Source organism: Falco peregrinus, chromosome 2 (assembly GCF_023634155.1).
Source record: "Falco peregrinus isolate bFalPer1 chromosome 2, bFalPer1.pri, whole genome shotgun sequence".
Lineage (NCBI taxonomy): Eukaryota > Metazoa > Chordata > Aves > Falconiformes > Falconidae > Falco > Falco peregrinus.
The window spans coordinates 103,111,973-103,131,107 of NC_073722.1; the positions used below are offsets into that span (position 1 = coordinate 103,111,973).

General features: G+C 46.3%; 1 long non-coding RNA gene across 1 annotated transcript in view; it reads right to left on the reverse strand.

Moving 5' to 3' along the window:
• The window catches only part of LOC114011895 (uncharacterized), a 317,148-nt gene that overhangs the window by 10,696 nt on the left and 287,317 nt on the right, over positions 1–19,135 (reverse strand). The window contains exons 24-30 of the long non-coding RNA XR_008745696.1: positions 14,072–14,259; positions 12,845–12,939; positions 11,358–11,535; positions 8,445–8,628; positions 1,675–1,745; positions 818–959; positions 79–190 (exon numbers count right to left, since the gene is read on the reverse strand). This is a non-coding gene — a long non-coding RNA (uncharacterized LOC114011895). The remainder of the gene's footprint in view (positions 1–78; positions 191–817; positions 960–1,674; positions 1,746–8,444; positions 8,629–11,357; positions 11,536–12,844; positions 12,940–14,071; positions 14,260–19,135) is intronic.

Sequence of the window (19,135 nt, forward strand, 5' to 3'; positions counted from 1 at the left end):
CAGCCTCCCCATTTTTCTCAGCCCAGCCCAGTACATTGATGCCTTTTTGCAAGGGAAACCCCAGACTGGCCACGCTACCTCTGGTGTTGAAGCACATGTAGAAGCAGCCCTGGGATTTGCATCTGCAGCCCTTGAGTAGCTCCAGCTGTGCTGCACTAATTCATCACCCGCCGGCGGGTGTCAGTAGCTCCTGGAATAAAGCAGAAGTCGGAGAACTTTCTCGGCTGGTTCCCCTTTGACAGATTTAAAGCATTCACTCTTCTCTCATCTGGCTATTTGTAAGGGGTTCACATGTCTATAGCCGCTCCGTTAGAGCTTGTCTTCACTGCTGGAAAGCTTCATTAGTCCAGGACAGCTAGTGCGTGTCTACTGTTCAGAGGTAAAACCAGCGTGTAAGACAAGCCACGTTAGTTCTACCGTGAGGGAAACTCATTAGAGTCAGGCTCAGCTGCAGACTTAGGCTGACTTTACCTTCCCAGTGTCTTTACCTTAGGATAGCAAGCCTTTGTTACACAGGCAAAAAAAAATAAAAAAAAAATATTTTTTTGCAAGAGGCTACAGAAACCTCTTACAGATTATTTTGGGACACACCAAAACAGGCAAGGCATCCTGGAGGGAGAGGGAAGATGCCCCTAGGCAGCACCAACAGGGTGAAATGCCATTAACCCACCAGCTCCCCTGTCATACCACAAACCTTTTCCTTGGGAAACCCCAGAAGGGGCCAAATCCAGCATGTGAGAGGAAAAAATCCTGTTTCTAATAAAGCTGGGACAGATCTTTGTCCGGTTTACAATCGGTTCTTGCAGCTTGTACATACCTGGGATTACGCACGTGACACGGTTGCAGCAGATGCCATCTGGGATTCTCCTACACCTTTAGTGACTTTCTTCACTTCTTTGAGCACCAAACCAGAGATGGTGGAAAGACAGGAGGTATTACTGCAAATGGCAACCATCTCTCTGGAAAGGGAAAAGAAATGGCCTTTTGCAGGCCTGAGTGAAAAATGGAAAGTTCCCAAGTCAGTCATCCTTCTGGAAACCTCTGGCCTCAAAATACACTTTGCCACTGATCTGTCCTAATTCCAGGAACAACACACTGAGCTGAGGCTTAGACCTTGGGCAAATTCGCCTTTTGGCTGAAACAGCAAAGATCTTTAGCTGGAAATGCCTGCTGATGACAGCCTGTGCGATGGCTGCATCCCAAGCACTGCTGGCATGGCCCTGGTGGAAAAAATAAAATAGATTTCATTCCCCAATGGTCATGCTGTAATGGCATGAAATTAGAAACTCTAATCAATAGCGCTTTACACAGCATGACTCTCATGTCAAAAGAGCCCGTGGTTTAAAAAAGAAGAGTCACAAATAAATATGAAAATCAAGGCTGTGAAGCATCAGTAATGAAGTATAATTCTGTCAAGTAATCCCAGCCAGTGATTCTCTTCACAAAACCTTCACTCACCAAATCCTTCCTTCTCCACACCTCTCTGAACTTCCATCTCCAAATCATTTTCCTGTGTTTATTTGCCCTTCGCAGATGAAATGTCACTGATGTGAGTGTGAGTGACGAAACGGGGAAGGGAAGGTCTGCACTGCAGCCCTTGCTCCACCTCTGGGTCTTTTTTAATACTTTCACCTCTCCCTTGCTTCATTACAGGGCTTTGGAAAAGGCACCAACCTGCATCTGTTCACCTTGCTGGCGTACGCCACGAGACCGGCGACACAACTTAAGATGTACCTCTTACATTCCTGCAAAATGTAAATCCGACACAGATTATCATCATTATAATGACATCAGAAGTCATAGTTAGCCTATTTAAATCAAGACTTAAAGGCAGCCATGGTAAGACCCTTATTTTTTGCTTGTAAAGGAGACACACTGCCAGAAGAACCACCAGAGAGGTAAAGTATTCAAAAATAATAAGCAGAGCCCAAAGGGCATGAAGAACTGACAGCTACAGGGCTCTCAGTCTGTCATACAAGTCTTTCAGGAGCTGGCAGCGTTTTGTTCAGGGACAGGGGTTGGGATTTTTCCAGCACTTGTTTCAAAACTCCTCTCGCCGTGCGCCGCTAACATTAGCACAGCTTGGCAGGTGGAGAAGTGCCCTGAAAACAGCAAATTCTTGGAGTGTAGATTTTGTTAATTAGACCTTCTTCCTGCACACAGCCCCGGCTCTCCGTGCAGCTCCTGCGGCGGAGACGCAGTGATCAACCATGTGCTGGATGTTTTCAGCAGGAGAACAGATAACAGCTGCCTGACTTCAAGACATATAAATGAAAGTCCTCCAGAAAGACCTGTCTAATCCCAAGTCAGTAGGAAAAAAAAAAACTTGCATGGCCTCAAGTGAAGGTCTAAATCTTTGTGATGGGTGTCCCTGGCAGCTTCTGGGTCCTTTCCCAATTTTGCTGCTGATCCACGTTACTCTGGTCAGTTGAGTTACCTGCAGCCTCATCTTTAGCACAGAAAGGTATGGGTTTTTTCACTTGAGCTCGAGATTTCACACAAAATCTCAGTGAGGACAAAGCACCTGAGGTTTGCACACCAATTTCCTGGCCCGGCAAGGCTTTACACTGGTCAGGGAACTGAAGAGCAGTGTCTGGTGGGTGGGCAATGCAGGCTTGGCTGCAGGCAACATGGTCCTACACCAGAGCTGCACGCCAAGACCATTTTCCCAATGTAGAGAGACGTCTTGGCGAGCCTTGCTCCCAAGGCAATGTCCTCGGCTCCCCTGACAGGAGGCTGTGTGGGAGGCAGGGCTGGCAGCAGCTCCGCCACAGCTCTGCGCAGACACCAAAGCCTGGGTGGAATCAGCAAAAACACCCCCAAGTAACAGCCCTCTCCTCCAGCCATGCTGAATACCTAAAGAGAGGGAGGTATTTTGGCAAGGCCATGCCTGCTCGTGCCTCTTGCTGCTGATGTGAGCCCCCAGATTCCTCCCGAGGAAGATGCTGCTGGCCCCCAGCAGAGGCAGGTACCACGGGTCAGCCCCAGCGGAGCCGTTGCCACTGTGCTGCCGGAGCGAGCAAGCTCCGAAGAACAGTTGCCTTCACTTCAGAGCAGTCACTTACATCATGCCACGTCTGAAAAGTGGGATAAAAGCCCCAAAAAAATATGTCTCTCCCTAGTCCTCAATAAAACCAGTGACTTGTGCGATACATGCAAAGCTTTAACTTCAGGAACTTCAAGTCACCAAGCATCTGTTAATCAGCAACGCGCCCGTCCCCGGGGATTGTGGAGATGTTAAAAGGTTATCCTTCTCTCCCACACATTACGCTTCCGAGCTCCATTACACACAACTGGAGGATGATTTTATGTGTGGCAAAGAATTTTTGATTCTCTGGATATTATTTTAGATGTGGAAACCCAGCTGCTGAATGCTGCTTTTCAGGTTAAACAAAACTTGCAGCCAACGCTCATTCTCATACCATTAATGAAGATAATCTTGCCCTGCCATTGACTTTTTTCCAGAAATAGCAGAAGAGGGATTTTCAAATCCTTTCAGGTTTGCAAAATGTTATCTCACTCTATTCCTTTAATCTCCTGATGCTGAAAGATGGATCTTTTTCTCTTACGGCTGGATGTACTTCTATACTTCAGCAGCAAACCATGAAAGGGAATCAGGCTTAAGGACAGGAAAAAAATAAAAAGGAGAATTTGCAGTGTTAACATTTACTCAGGTTTGCCTGAACTTCCTCGGTGTTGAATTCCAACATGACTGACCAGACTGAATGTTACGCAGAAGAGACAAACAGAACAACAGGCTTTGTGTAGAAGGAAGGGAGAGAGGGAGAGGAAGGGGCTGAGCCCTTCCCTAGGGCAGCGTTGGAGAGACGAGAAGGTGGGAGCTCGGGAGCAGCCAGGGAGAGTGGTGGCTTGGCCGGGGGGAAAGATTCTTGCAGTGCTTCAGCACCAGCACTGAGTGCCGGGATACACTTGGGGTCTCAAGTGTCAGAGTTTTAAGAATGTATTAAGGAAATATGACAGGGCTGAAGCCGACTCTTCCCTGGAGGAAGAAGATGGCCTGGTAAACCTCTTGAGGTCCCATTCATTTTCTGGTTTCTAGAAAAGCACAGAGATGAACTGCACAGCTACAGTAAAAGGCAGCACATTCCCTGAGCAATTCCTCCTCCTGAATTGCACTGAAGGCACAATTCATAGACTGCTTTTTCATTTCCATGAATCTTAATTGTTCACATAATAATCGCAGAAGTATTTAATAATACAAAGCATATGGGCCAGATGTTCAACTGGTGTAAATCAATAGCACTCGGGAAGCTTCAGTGGTGCTGTGCTGGCGTAATCATTTGAAGCTCTGGCGCTGCGTTTTTAAGGTGGCTCTCAGGATTTTAGTACCTTCTTACTGCTTCTCCTAAAACCAAGTCACAGACTTTATTGCCCTCATAGAAATAGCCACCCCTCCCAAATGCTCAGAATCTAAGATCAAAAACCCAAAGCTCAAAAGAGATTGATTTAAGGTCACTTAAAAACCACTGTTTTGGCCTCTGCTGGCCATCATCTCCAAGTTTTCTCATGGCCACATAGTTTTCCAAGTGACCTTACCCTAACTCTAGTAGGGATAGACAGAACTATTTGGTCAGATGTCCATACAATGCCTTGTTTAGTCTCATCAGCTAGTGTGAGAGCTCTCCTTTATTTGCTTCCCACTATTAAAAAAAAAAAAAAAAAAAAAAAGCAGCTTTTAATTCACTTCCTCCTGGGAGCTTCTGTGATGCTCATTGATCCACTCCACAAGTACTTTGCAAACACTAATGGACCTAGTGAAACTCTCCACTAATCTCCTTCTGAAACTTGGCACTAAACTGCTCACTTCTGACGGTTTCTCCTTTTACAGTTGTTTTACTTTGCTACCTGTTTCAGAGTCACTCCAGGGCTCATTAATTGTTCATCCTTTGTCCCTTGAAAATTTTCCTTTTAATCTTTCCAGTAACACGTTGGATACTGATGTGATACAGACTTCAATTTGCGGTCTTTCACACCTGCAAAGACACCATTTGAACTGATTGTGGCGTTACCAGTTGCACATGGATACATGTAATTGAACTGAAAAGCTTTGCGGGACATGTATTCATTGGACTTCTGATCTCATTTGTTAGAGAGCCTTAGGGAACGGGCAATTTCAACTCCTCAATTTATGACAACTGGTCATAGTTACTTAAATGGAATAAAATAAATCCTGCGACATGTGTCCCTTCTGGAAACCAGGTTGACAGTTGTGCCCAGAAGAGAATTATATTACTCAGTGACAGTGTGTATTGAGTGAAAAATATATACAGTAGAAAGTCAAGGTAAAGTTTTTTGTGGAGGTTCCCAGGTTAACATTCACTCCGCTAATGTGACTCACTGGTTGAGATTCTTGCAAATTTCAATAAATTGTACAGAGACTATGCAAATACGACGGTCTGCTGTAGTTGGAAATAACCTGCCCTTGTTACCGTTGTGCTAATTATATCTAGGGCTAAGCTTTGACCTACTCCACTTCCATAACTAGGGCTAGGCTTTCACCTGGCATTAACAGCTGGATTTTCAGAAGCCCTGCAGACCAGCACGGCTGGGCTTTTGGCAGCACAGTGCATGGAGGAGGAATTTCACTGGCCACCCGACTCTGACCATCAGCCCTCAAAATGCTGGTTCTAAAGCCCAATCAGTAAATCTCTTTTCTTTTATTCCTCTTAACAAGCAACTTTTTCTTTTTACCTTGGGTAGAAATTGCAATATCTGGAAATCAGAATAACTGTGTGGAGACTCAACCAACCAGCGTTGCAGCTGAGGTCCGTGTTGCCTGTGGCTCCTTGTAGCCCCCAAGCTCAGCCTGGCACCCTGTCGTAACACTCAGCATGGGAAGGGCTGAGGAACTTGGGACTTTGCACCCATGTGGGACACCGCAGCAAGAATGCAAACTGAGAAACCCTCTGGACTTTCTTTGTCCACTCCATGCGCCGGACTGGCCTCCAGTTAGGGTCCTTAGCGGAGCATGGACCTCCTTCCAAGACAGCTTCTGTCATGCTGCAAGAGTACAGCTTCTCACCTGTCCTTGCTACCATCTCTCTTTGAGGATTTTAAGACAGATGCACCCTATGGTCAAGCAGCTGCGCTGGAACATGAGTTTTTTCCAATAACACTATTAAAAAGAAGCAGACTGAGGTCCTCAAGCTGTTCATGAAGGTAGCTGCCAAGCCCTCACTGCCACCCGAGAAGCTCAGCAACAGAGAAGCATTTTTCTCTTAGTGACAATGTCCATCTGGGTGAGACTTGTCCCCCTGGAGTAGACTTGTGCATGAGAGTTGGTGATGGCCTCAAATACTGCTGAGACCCCTGTCCCTCACCCCCGGGGCACAGACACCTTTACTGTGCAGCCCAAACCTCTCAGAAAAGATGGCAGTCTATCTCAGCAGCTCTGAGTTGTAGCTAGAAATGGCCCAAGCTCTAAAGGGTGGGATCTCTTTTGGCCTTTTAAGGAGGTTACCTGCAAAAAAAGGTTGGTTTGCCACTCCTGCCAGTTAGTGCCTGTCCCCCGAAGGCAGCAAAGGGGCAGCTCTGCTCTAAGCCCGCACACCACTGAAGGCACTTAGTCTCCTTCCCCTCCCCTAAATCCACAAGGCTGTTCAACTACACCTGCGGAACCTGGCCTGAAACGTGGCCAGGCCCTTCTGCCTTGTTGTCCTGCCCTCTGTTTCTGCTGGTTTGTTTTTCTTGTGCAAGTGCCCCACTCCCATCTCAAGTGTTCCCTGAGAAATGTGCACAGTGACCTTCTGGAGGGCTGAGAACCCATCCTGGGGGTCAGAGAACAGTTGCCACAGAAATTAATGTGCTCCTGTGTGGCAACACCAGTGTGGATCTATGAGATTATTTTAAATCCAAGCTGCACATCTCTTAATTATCAGTATTCTTTTCCTGTGCGAGAAGAATTTGCATAATTTCCCAGCAGTAGAAAACAGCAAAATCAAAACAATAGATGAAAAGATGCACCAATTCATCATGGAATTGCACATACAGTTGCTGGCATTCTTCATTTTCCTTGCATATCCCATGCAGACCCCAAGGAAAAGCGGATCCTCAACTTCGCTTCCACAGAACCACACTAACCCGTGCTAGCTGAAGAGCTGGCCCTGCATTAGCATGTTTATTCCACAAGTTCTTCACGGAGCCCAGATCATTTTGGCAAAGAATGCCAATTCAGTCAGTGATCCTGCAAATATTTAAGCACTGCACACTGTTGCTGTTACAGGCGGTGTTATTGGCACCAGCGAGACCGCTCCCAGCAGTGCAGGGAGCCAGGGGATACAGCAGGTTTGAAGCTGAGGGCTTACAGAGCAAACACATTCACCGTTTGTTTTTTAATAACGTGGGAACGGGTGGCACAGGCAGCGTGTCCCCGGTGCCCAGGCAGGGGAGAGGGGCAGGGGGCAGGTTCCCGAGTCTAACAGTAGAAAAAGTAGGCAGTGGGATTTGCACAGGGACACAACTGCCTTCACCGTGGGTTTCACCCTCCAGCAGACTTGTGCTACAGCACCCTGGGGCACACGCACGCATCCTACTGCGCCAGGGAGCTCCCAGCACAGCCCCAGGCGGGGGTGGGCAGCCTGTGCCCTCCCCAGCCACTCTGTATCCGATGGTGACTTCTGCAAATGGGAATTAGGAACCCAAACCACCAAAGTGCTTTAATTCAGCATCACTTCATTGCTGCCCATTAAACGATAATGACTTTAAATCAATTTTTATCACTTCAGACAGTCCGGCTGCCCACGTGAAAACGAAACATGTGCTTTGACCCTGTCTTGTCTACATTTGTGAGTGGTTCAAACACTTGCCATCCTCACACCACATAACTCAAAACACCCTTGCCCCAGTGAGGTACTTAGAAGGGAGACCAGTCTCATGCTGTACTGTATCACAGGAATGGCAGGTCCTTGTGGTGGACATCAGCAGGAAGACGCCACTCTGCTTTTGTGTTTTAATGGCTCCAAGATATATCGTGGAAAGTGCTGCCTGATTCCAGAAACCTGAAGGCAGTCACAAGGTGTTATCGCCAAAATAAAACAGAAAAACTGGGGTAGATTTTGAATCTGACTATCCCATGATCATAGCAATAGGCAGGGGCGTCATGGAAGCATTTTCTTACGGTAGGTAGGGGTGTTTCCTCACCCCTCCATCAGCTCAGCCCAGATGTGTGTTCCTAAAGCTATGCCTTCAGGATTTACCTTTTGCTTGATTTTTACCGTATGCTTCAATCCCCTGGACTTTCAGTGGATTTGCACACATTTAATTTGCAGCACAGGTTTTGTTGCCATGCTACTTAGGGATGGTAATCTGGATTTTATAATGCTGAGCTTAGCTCTGTATACTTAGAACAAGAAAAGGAGAATAGGGAAATAATTCAGCAAAGAGCAGCAAATATTTGTGAAGAACGGACACGATTGCCCGCTCACTGATATTTTTATACATCCCACTGGCATCAGAGGAGCTAACGTCAAACAAGAAGCTTGAAGCTGTAGAGGAGGTTCCACCGGTCCTCAACAGCTGGGGCCAACATGCAAGGAGGGAGCTGCAAGAAGTCGTGTGCCTTGTAAGGTCCAAAAGTGCTTGTGAAACAGATGACTACAATGTAAAGTCCTGGGTTTAAACAAGGGAAGAAAAAAAAATTAAATTCTAAGATTTCTAAGATGGCCCAATTATAGGGCAACTCCAAACCCCCAAAGTCAGATTTTCCATTTTAGAGCATCACAACGAGTGGAGTAAGCAGGGCAGGTTTCTATAACCTGCCCAAGTGAAACAAGAGTCTTGGCCAGAGGTGGAATTCCCCGTTTCTAATTCCATCATTTAACTACTGGCTCAGGCTCCATCTCCACAGATTTAAAGCCTGACACAGGCTTCTAGGCTATGCTATATAAAATCTGATTGTTACATTCAACGGGTTGTGATAAATTAAATTAACTATCAATAATAAGCTCACAGGCAACACTATCTTTTTTCAGTAAAGTATACTTCTTTAAAATATACCAGCAGCGTCAAATGTAACTAGATTTAATTTCATGCTGAAGAGTCTGTGAATATTCATTTTAAAATAGTCACCAAGAGCCTAATTTTAATTTGTGTGATGTTTCTGCTAATACCAATGCCTACTTAAAATATCCATTAAAAAGCCTTAAGAATATTAACAGGGAATTCTTACAGAAATGCACTAGAGTTTTATGTTTTGAATTAGCATTATAGGCTTTTCGGTTTAACTCTCGTTAAACAGATTTCATTATTAACAAGAATATGTGCAAATTAAAACAAGCCCATTAAAATCTAAAATTCCACGCTAAAAAAGATTAGGGACATTTGAGTTATTTTTCTTCTGAAGGAATAAATGTAATAAAAAGTGATAGGGAGTACAACCCAATACTTAGAAACACACACAACATCAACAGTGGTGAGAAGTTCTGGACGTACTTCAGAATAACTTGGTTTACACAGAGGCATCTTCCTTGGGGGTTTTGCTCCCCATCGCAAAGACATCACATTTATAAGGGCCTTGCCACAGAGCTTCCCCTGGCTCCGAGGTGCAGGCAGGGATGCAGCGGGTCAGGGAAGCAACGTACAGTCCCCACTGCCACCAGGGTGGGTTAGCTGGGCCAGAGAGCTCAGCCCAGCTAGCCAAAGGGTGGTTTGCAGCCCCCCCGCTGCCCTCTGCTCCCCTGGCTGCTGAGGGTGGCAGGGAAGGTGCCGACTTGAGCCTGAAGCCATGATCCAGCACTGGCCCTCTGAGGGGACATCCAGGGGGCTGGGCTGGGCTTCATCCTGCACGACAGGAACCAGGCGGCTCCACAGCTTCTCAGGAGCCGGCTCCCCTGGTAGGGTCCACTGCTCCAGCACTAAAATACACACACAGATACACTTCCGTGGGGAAGGTCACTCCAGGGTTTAGGGGGCACTTAAAGGACTTCACGCAGAAGTCAGGCGCTCCAAAACGCACTTCTGCTTCAGCTGCTTTTGGAGGTTTTGGCTGGCAGCTGCTGTATTGATCCCCTCGGCTTCTAAATAACCCTCAGTTCAATACAGTCATCAATGAAAAGTCTGCTGTTCTAATAAATCACATGAATATTTACACTGACTTGTGTAAAATACATCTTTTGACCTATCAGTCAGGTGCTTTATATCCCTGTTCCCTGTCCAGCTACTTCTGGTCTTTTCTTTACCTGTTGCTGGGGGTCTGGGGGAGCCACTGACCCTCCCCTCAGCTCTGGCCATCCACAGTGAATTATCTGTGTGAAAACTCTCCTCTGTCAAGCTGCCAAATCTTTTGCATTAATCCTGAAAATTACGATTAATGAGTGCTAAGAGGATCTTTCCACCTTTATATATGGCTCTATTCAGTTGTAATGATCCCTGCTGCTCCATCAGCATCTGAAGCCTCTCATGGTCACAGCTTTTGGCTGTGGGGCAGGGCAAGGCACCCAGGAAAACGCGGCATGGCTGGTGGCAGTGGGCTGCTGTTTGGTTCTGCTAGGTATCCTGGGGTCAAGGATCCACTACACCAAAGATGGGAGAGACTGAGTTAGTAAGAGCCCACGGCCACTGAAGATGGGAGAGATCTGAGTTAGTAAAAGCCCATGGCCACCGAAGATGGGAGAGATCTGAGTTAATAAGAGCCCATGGCCACCGGAGCATGGGATGTCACCCCCATGAGAAAGGTCATGTCAACACTTCTGGAGTTCCAAGTAATTATCCAGATTTTCTGTGATCTGCTGTAGGTGAAAGCTGGGGCTGGTAAGGGGGTTGCTGCAGGTCTACAGCCCCACTTTGGCTGGCTGATATGACAATGTGCAACAACCTCACTGAGGCTCTGGAATTCAATTTTCCAAGCATGTTAATGCAGCTACAGAGACTTGGCTGCCTGAGGACTACCAAAAAAAATTTAAATATGGTATTTTTAGTTATTAAGAACTAGAATTGGGAATCCCATTGACATGCAAAGTCATTACCCCTAAGTGTGAACTAGAGTTCTCAGTCAGGTGTGGATCAATTAATCCCCTGACGCAACAGGGAAATACTTGTTGTGATCTTTAAGATTCAAAGAGAGATCTGTCCATATTTTTAAGCACAGATATCGCCATTCTTGCATGACAATCCCATCTCCACTTGAGCTGCTGAACAGTCCCAGGAAGCGTTTCTCTTCTTCCTTTTTTTTCTTTGCTGTGACCAGCAAAAAGCTGGATGGGTGCTCAACCTTCACCGTGCAGTGAGTAACTTCCCCAGCCACCAGCAGCCACTGCCTCTCCTTGATTCACTACTCAGAAACTAAAGTATCTCCTACAATTCAATGGGCTGCTAAGTCTTGTGCTTCTACTTTCACAAACCTCTTCATTGACATTTCCTCTTCAGGACTATTTATCTGACACACTCCTTTTTTCCCCTCTGTGTGTTCACTTGACTCCAGGCTGAGTTTATACAAGGCACTTCACCGTGAATGGAGCATTTGTGCATTTCCCGTTTTTCAGTCCCAGAAATAACCCTGCAGAAATCACTAGAATTACACTGGGGAAAAAAGCAACAGATGTCACATGAGAAACAAGGTTTCTTTCTTTATTTCCTTAGAGGGGAAATGTTAGATAACTAACTGCTTCCCCGAGTTAATAATTTCCACTGTCTTCAGTGGAATTATTTCCCATTTGAACTAATAATGAATTGAACTTGTAATTCCTGGGTTTAATCTATAAATTCAACTAGCAGCTCTGTGAGGTTAAGGACTTTTCCTCTCACTTTCAATGTTCTTTAAAATCAGAGGATGCAAACACAACCTGAACATTACATCTACTACTACAATCTACTACCCTGAGCAGACACCTGCTGGCACGATCTCTGTCAGTATAGGTGGGTACCTATAGATGGACAAGTGTCTGCGTGGGGCAGGGTTACCTGGATTAGCTCAGCACCTGGCAGTACGGAGCTGGTCAGGAGCGCACGTCCTCAGACTATGCATTCACACAATTTCAGGCACTTAATGGACTTCTAATCTCAGCTGGGGACTAGAGCTGCTGCTGTCACATAAAACTGTAACAATTTCAAGGCGAAGGGAGACATTTCACAGTAGTTATTGGTGACACTAGAAACATCAGCCACGTCCATACGCCATATCCAGGGCTGCATGCGGATGCACAACGTAGCTCTGCTACCAGGAGTTACACAGCAGTGCTGGTCCAGCACGACGTAGCTCTGCTACCAGGAGTTACACAGCAGTACTGGTCCAGCAACCTGGCACAGTGTGAGAGCTCTCGTGCCTGCACCGGTTCCTCCCGCATTCGGCTGGCTATGCCCACACGGCCATGTGTTGTGTGACACTCACAGACCTGGCTAGTCCTATTCAATCACAAATCCTGCACAGGTAATGGAGGCTTTAGTAGGAGAATTAAAACAGAGGACATTCAGTTCAACAGTGAACTGTGTTGAAGGTCTGAGCCTTATGAGCAATGCCCTCAGAGCTCCAAGCTTACCTGAAGCAGAGCGTTTTGGTGGCATTTGACACCAGTGTGTTTCCGTTAGTGGAGTCATCTACCGGGGTCACAAATGCATGCTAGGAGAGCTGAATGATTATAGAGAAAAGGCCAAGTGTGGAAATGGCAGTATTCTAAGAGGTTTGATTTGCAGAGACTTAAATACTATGTGGGAAACAGGTGGGATGGTGTGCACCTAAAAGATGTTGGATTTGGGATGGAGCAGGAAAGATGGCAGCAGTTACCTGACAAGTACAAAGACAGCAGAGCTCATCTCAAAGAAACTTTATAAAATGTATATTTTATATAAATTATAAAATGAGTCATTATAAAATGAGTTTTGTACTACTTACTATGAAACAGTCATTCGGCCTTTCTTGGATGGAGATCACAGATGTGAGAGCAGGAGGTTGAGGAGAACACAGTGCCCACCTGAAACTGCTGGGTCCTGGGGAAGTGAGACAGAATTTGGCCAGTGGCTCCTGAATACAAGTACCACCATGGTGATGGGATCTAGTGTAACCACAAGATGGGTGATGGATTTAACACATCCTTTGATGCAAGAGGCCCTCTCAACACAGAGCATCTCTGTGCCCACTGCTCCAAAAGGAAACAGTGGTGTCTGTAAGATCACCAGCCTTCTTTACCTCCTGGCACTAGTTGTTTGGGTTGCGCGTAATTCCTCCTAGGAGAGGGAAAAATTGACTCCTTCCTGTGAGCACGCTGAAAAAGCATTTGTGGATGGAGGTGATGCTGGGATGGTAAAGCTAATAAAATCAGTGGAGAAACAGCATTTAGCAGCTGGGAGGGGAAGGAGGCATTTTTTTCAGGAACACACAAGCTCCTGCTTTGATGTTGCATTCAAGCCAAAGCAAGGGCATGTTTTAAATTCCCAGTAATTTGAGTTTCTTTTTAAGTTCCCAAGCCTGGCTGAGCTCTTAAAGACAAGAGATCTTGCTCCTGGGGTTGGCTTTCCTAGGCAATCGGAGCTCTGCTCAGAATACTATTTAAATACCAATTATTGTAATTCTCGGCAGAAATATTACAGGCATTCAGATATTTTTTTTTTAACAGCCAAAGGGAGACATTTCCAGCATCTATCAAACCTCTTTTATTTTAATCCACATTAAAATCTCTTTCCAGAAGGACTGGGCAATGGAGCATAATTTATCATTATGGTTTAAAGAGTTGTCATGGCTGCCCCGTGCCAAGCCAACCTGTCTAGAGTAACCTTCTGGGGGCAGAAGGATTGGCTGGAGAGACAGAAGGGTATTGAGGTTAACAAGTAATGGCGAGTAGGTAGGCGGGAAGCACTAGAAGCGATACTCCATGCTTTCCCGCAAGGAGCAAATTCCCCATCTCCCACATTGTGGGGAACACCCCCAAATCTTCCTCTGATTTTTTCATGGAAATGAGCAAGCAGGGCCCACTTGGGACTTGGCTGGCACCCAGTGGGCAGCCACACCAGTGAAGAACTGCCGTGACGCTGGAGTATCTCCCACCTACAGTCACCCCTCCACGAGGCCCCGGCAGTCCTCCTGCTCGCCCTGACAGGCAGGAAACCCAGAGCTCTTTGGTACCTTGCCTGCTGAGACCCTGTGTCTGAAGAACTGTTCTTCAGGGGGGTGAATGGGTCTCCTGCTGCCAAAAGTCATCGTGACGTATGAAGAGACTGCTCCAAAACCACCATTTTTGTTTCCTTCAAGGGCTGCCATCAAATCAGGGCGACTGCAATGAACGTCCTGGCACAAACATTGAGTCAAGGGTCCTGCAATGAAAGTTGTACTCGTTAACAGCCAGTACTATGAAGAATCGAAAAACAGATGTTAGAGAAGAGCTGCTGTGTTATACAGAAAAAGGTGCACTTGTAGCTCACTCCTCAAGCCAGGTGACGTCATGGACGTTGGCCACAAAGTGCAGGGAAGGAGCCTGCTCTGCTCCTGGTCTGTGGAGCTGCTGCTTCCCCACCCCAGCAGGACCCCAGCTCCTGGAAGAAATGGGGCTGGTGAGCCTGAGCTTGCCATCCAGCTGCCTCCCCACCGCCCGTTCCCCCCAACGGCTTCGGCCAGACACCCAGTCTCACCCAAATCTGGCAGAGGCAGGGGGTAAATATGAAGCCCGTGCAGGTTTTGGGGGAATCAGGGTAATGGTGAGATCCCCAGAGGATCCCGCAGAAGGGAAGCAGCACGGTGATCAGTCCGGGGGGCGCCTGCTGGGTAGGGGGGGCAGGGAGCGCACACACACTGCCCACCCTTGCAGGGGCTGGCACCCTGCAAAGTCCTGCAGGGATGCGCTGCCATGGGAGCGGGATGTTCATGGCATAGGGAGAGATTCGAGCTTTGCAAAGAGGAGAAGACTTTCCAGTCACAGGGGCAACTGCAATGTTGGAGGCAGGGTAGGGAACACAAACCCCTTGCTCATGTGACAACTTGTTATTTTAACACGACAAAGCAGCCAAAACTGGAGAATGCGAGTCCTGCTCCTGCCTGAAACCCCATCAGCAACTCCCCCCGCTGTCTCCCAGCACTGGGGGGACCAGTGCCGGTGCCCCCAGCCGCTTTCCCAAGATAAGCAGAATCTATAGCTCAAGTTAAGCTCAAAGCTGTCTCTTTTCCTTCCTCTTCTTTCTTCAGCTGCACCCATTGTAAACTGAGCACAGCTGTGGTTCTGGCCCTCAGACTGTATAGGAGCTATAGCAAAGTGTTTAATGTATTCTTAGCTTTTAAAATACTATTCATCAGCTGCAATCAAAGAAGGGAGCCAGCATCATGTTGCCAGCCAAATTAATCACAGCTCCCCCATTCCCCGCTCCACACACACAGTCACGTTGTGTGCATCCGTGGTGGTCTCGAGACCACAGTTTAGCAGACACTGGAAAAGGCCAAGGTGGTAAATGTAAATCCTGGCTGCTCTTAATCATGTTCGTAATGACCATGTCATCAATCACAGGCCTTCTCAAGTGCTCAGCAACCACAGCCTAAGGGTATATTTTTCAAAGAATTCAATTCAGTGAGGTCTCTCAAAAGCTGGGTCACCAGTCTTCCCGCTCGCATGGGAGGAGGGCTGCTCCTGCCTGCCTGGCACTGACAGTGCAAGTAAGCTCAGCATCTCCCTCAAAAGCCTGACTGCAATGAGTAAAGTCAATAAAATTCATGCAACTGAAAATTTCACTGACCTTTAGAAGAAAACAAACTAAAGAAAAACAAAACATGTCAATGGAACAGATTGGGAAAAGCACAGCTTTTCTGCCATTTCCCTACTCTTGGTATTTTTCACCAGGGACATGGTCAAAACACTTGAAAAATTCAGGCTTTCAAACTTCCTAAAAATGTTGGAACATTGGGAACTAATGAAAATTTTAGTGGTTACAGATTTCTCCTACAGAACTCCAAAGGACTCGAGACCTCCTGGCTACAGACACATAACACGGAGATCCTCGTGTGAAACAAGCCACACGCAAGCAGTACACATCCCAAATTCCCAGAAACGGTACAAAACAAGCCACACACCAGTCACCAGACACCATCATCTCCCACCTCAGCGGCAATGTGTTGGGCACGGCGTTTACATCGTGCCCCATTGCAAAGCCGATTGCGAAGCCCATCCATGAAAATATTAGAGACATTCAGTGCTTCCACGGAATGCCGGTTGTGCCGTGCTATAACAATGATTACATTTCACACCCCGGACAGAACTGCATCAGACCTGTTTGATGCCACTAGAGGAGCTGAAGGAGGCTTTAACACTTTGAGGAGAGTTCAAGACAATTTTATGGAAGCACGCCTTGGGGAAATTGAAATGTCAAGCATAATTTGGCACTTGAAACATGAAGGAGAGAGGCTTTTCATTTGTTTTCATCTGCATCTTCCCCTCCTCTGAACTGTACATGCTCCATTTCCTGCTCTTCCCTATGCTTTCATTAGGCAATGCTGAAATCTGTTGGATTTGAGGAATCTCCAAGGATAAACAAGTACCTGGTATTAACCTGCTCTGTAAAAGTCAGTTTGACATGTCTCACTATTCTTCCATTCTTGTTAGGGAAACTAGTCCAAAACAAGCCTTTCCCCTGTTATCTATCTTTTCCCATCCACTCATTTGATCTTTGATGTAAGACTGGAGGATTGGTACTCACTAGTCCGATTCTTAATAGGTAAGGGGGGGGGGGGGGGGGTCACTTTAAAAAAAAAAACAAAAAAACAAAAAAAACATTTGATCAAGGTTTCAGCCTGGGACCTGGTCTCTGGGGTTGCAGACACAATCCAGCAGCAGCAGTGCTTCAGCTGGGTCTGGGCAGGCAGCAGGAAGGCACGGGGCACTCAGAAAGACTGGGAAACAGATGATTTTGTTCGTCCCCTAAAATAGAAGCGCTCTCATAGCTGTCAGCATGAAAGGTAACAACAGGAGTTGGCAAACAAGCCTCTGCTAGGTGCAGCTCCTGGGAATGCTGATAATGTGTTCTTGGGAGATAAATTTTTAATTCCCCCCATCATCTGAGTAATTTCTGGTGAGACAGAGCACAGAGCCCCATGACACTCCAAATCCTTCCCACAAGGATTTTCCGTTAGGCAGCACTCACTTGCTGCATGGGAATTTTCTTGCACCAACTTTGCAATTTTAACTGACGTTCATTTTTAGAGAAAAGCCAAAACAACCTTTGATATTATAGAAACATGTTAATTTCTGATATCGTAGCAACTTCCTTAAAAATAGTCTCGTTGCATAGCCATCGTAAGATATAACTTTCAAGAAACACAAGAGTCACACCAATACGAAACATTCCAACTTTGCAAAGAAAAGGGTTTAATCAACTTGAAACATGGTTTGAGTTTAGAGGGTTTGGGACTGTAATTTTTCAGGAAATTTTTGTTCAAACGTTCTAATTTTTTGGCATGAGGATAAAAGTGGCTTTTAAGAATTCCCTATAGAGTAAAATAATCCATTTACTACAAGCCTTGGAAGTAACCTTAAGTGACCAATCTCATTTCCATCTTTGACAGGGAGCTGCAAGGTAAAGCACATTTAGTGCGAAATCCTGGCTGAGTTTTGCCTAAAAACAGAGGCAGTAAAATCAGCAAAATTTTTCTTTTAGCTCAACAGGACAATTTTATGAAGTATCACTTAAAAGCCCCTTCAGCGGCACTTGAGCAGCTCCTCTCACCTGGGGGTGCTTGCTCCATCAAGTGACCAGTGGTTTTGCATGGCTTCAGCGGCAGGAATGAATTATTTCAGGGCTTCCCTGTGTCACTGGATGCAGAGGCTTTACACTGATGACTGATTTATGTCAGTGAAAGTGGACTGGATTTGAAACAAAATCCATTGATTTTACATCACCGCTTCACCCTAGCCCTGCCGCCAGAATTAATGCATGGCAGATGAAACTGTGGCTCCTCACTCCTCTCATGGAACCCCATCACCCCCCATACGCCGGGGCTCCCCTTCATCCCCCTGGCAGCTGCCAGAGAAATAACACTTAGGGCGGTGCACACCCAGCCAAACCCCCAAACCTGGGCTTCACACATCACCCTGCCGCAGACAGCAACCCCCTTGGGCAGCAGCCCAGAGAAGCATCGAGCATTTGCCTAAGTCCTACGGGAACCAGCCTTTCGGGGTGTTTCTAGAAATCAGCCGCAAGCAAAACCAGCAGCAATGACAACACGGACCCCTGCACGCGTGGGAAATGTCCACGAGAGCCCGTCTGCAGGGCAGAGGTAAGTGGAAGGATCTGAGGTTCCACCACCCTGCCGTGGTTCCCTGTATGGAGGGGAAAAAACATTTTTCTCCGTGAGGCAGCAGGTTGTTTTACACCAGTTAAAAAAAAAAAAAAAAAAAGGTCTTTTGGGTATCGCTGGTAGACATGGCCCTGGATGCAGTACTTCATGGCTATCTCGTGAAAGGGAAAAAAATACAACCCACTTCACTGGTTAAGGAGTGTATTCCTCCTTGTGGGTAGATAAGATATCTCTCAAGTGAATTACTCTAGTATTTATTATGTCAGATTATACCACTTCAGTTACTGGTTCAGATTATAACAAAACTGGAAAAACAACCACTTACTAGATATTAATTTTATCTTACAGGTTCTATTGTAAATGGGACACAGGACCCTATGTATATACTACAGTCCTTAAAATAGCTCCATCTAAATGCAAATGTGGACCTCTGCCTAACACAGAGCTGAAAGCCTTCCCATTAACACGCCAAGAGATAGGGGAATTAATTTAATGCTTAAAAATTCCCAGGGATAAGAGGAATTTCTTCTGTTCATATCTAGCATCATTTTCTCTTCATGACCAAAGCACCCATAATATGATCATTTTTACCTTTCTCAAACTTACTGAGAAGGCAGCACAATCTCTCTATAGAAATTGCTTTACAGGCTGCACTCTACTGACCAAAGTGCAGGTATGTGTGTGCTTGGTGAGGGACGCCGGGGAAAGACAAAAATGACTACAGTGCGGAAAGGTTGTTGGGATTTGATTACTCATCTTTGCAAAGTAATCAAAAGCAGGCAGTGCTTGACAGCATCTGCCTCTCACCAGCACCTTCTTCCCTACCTGCTCCTCTAAGCCCATCAAACACAGGGAGCTCCCTGTGTACCTCACATACTCACGCAGTGTGAGATACCGATTTCTCTTTGGATGACT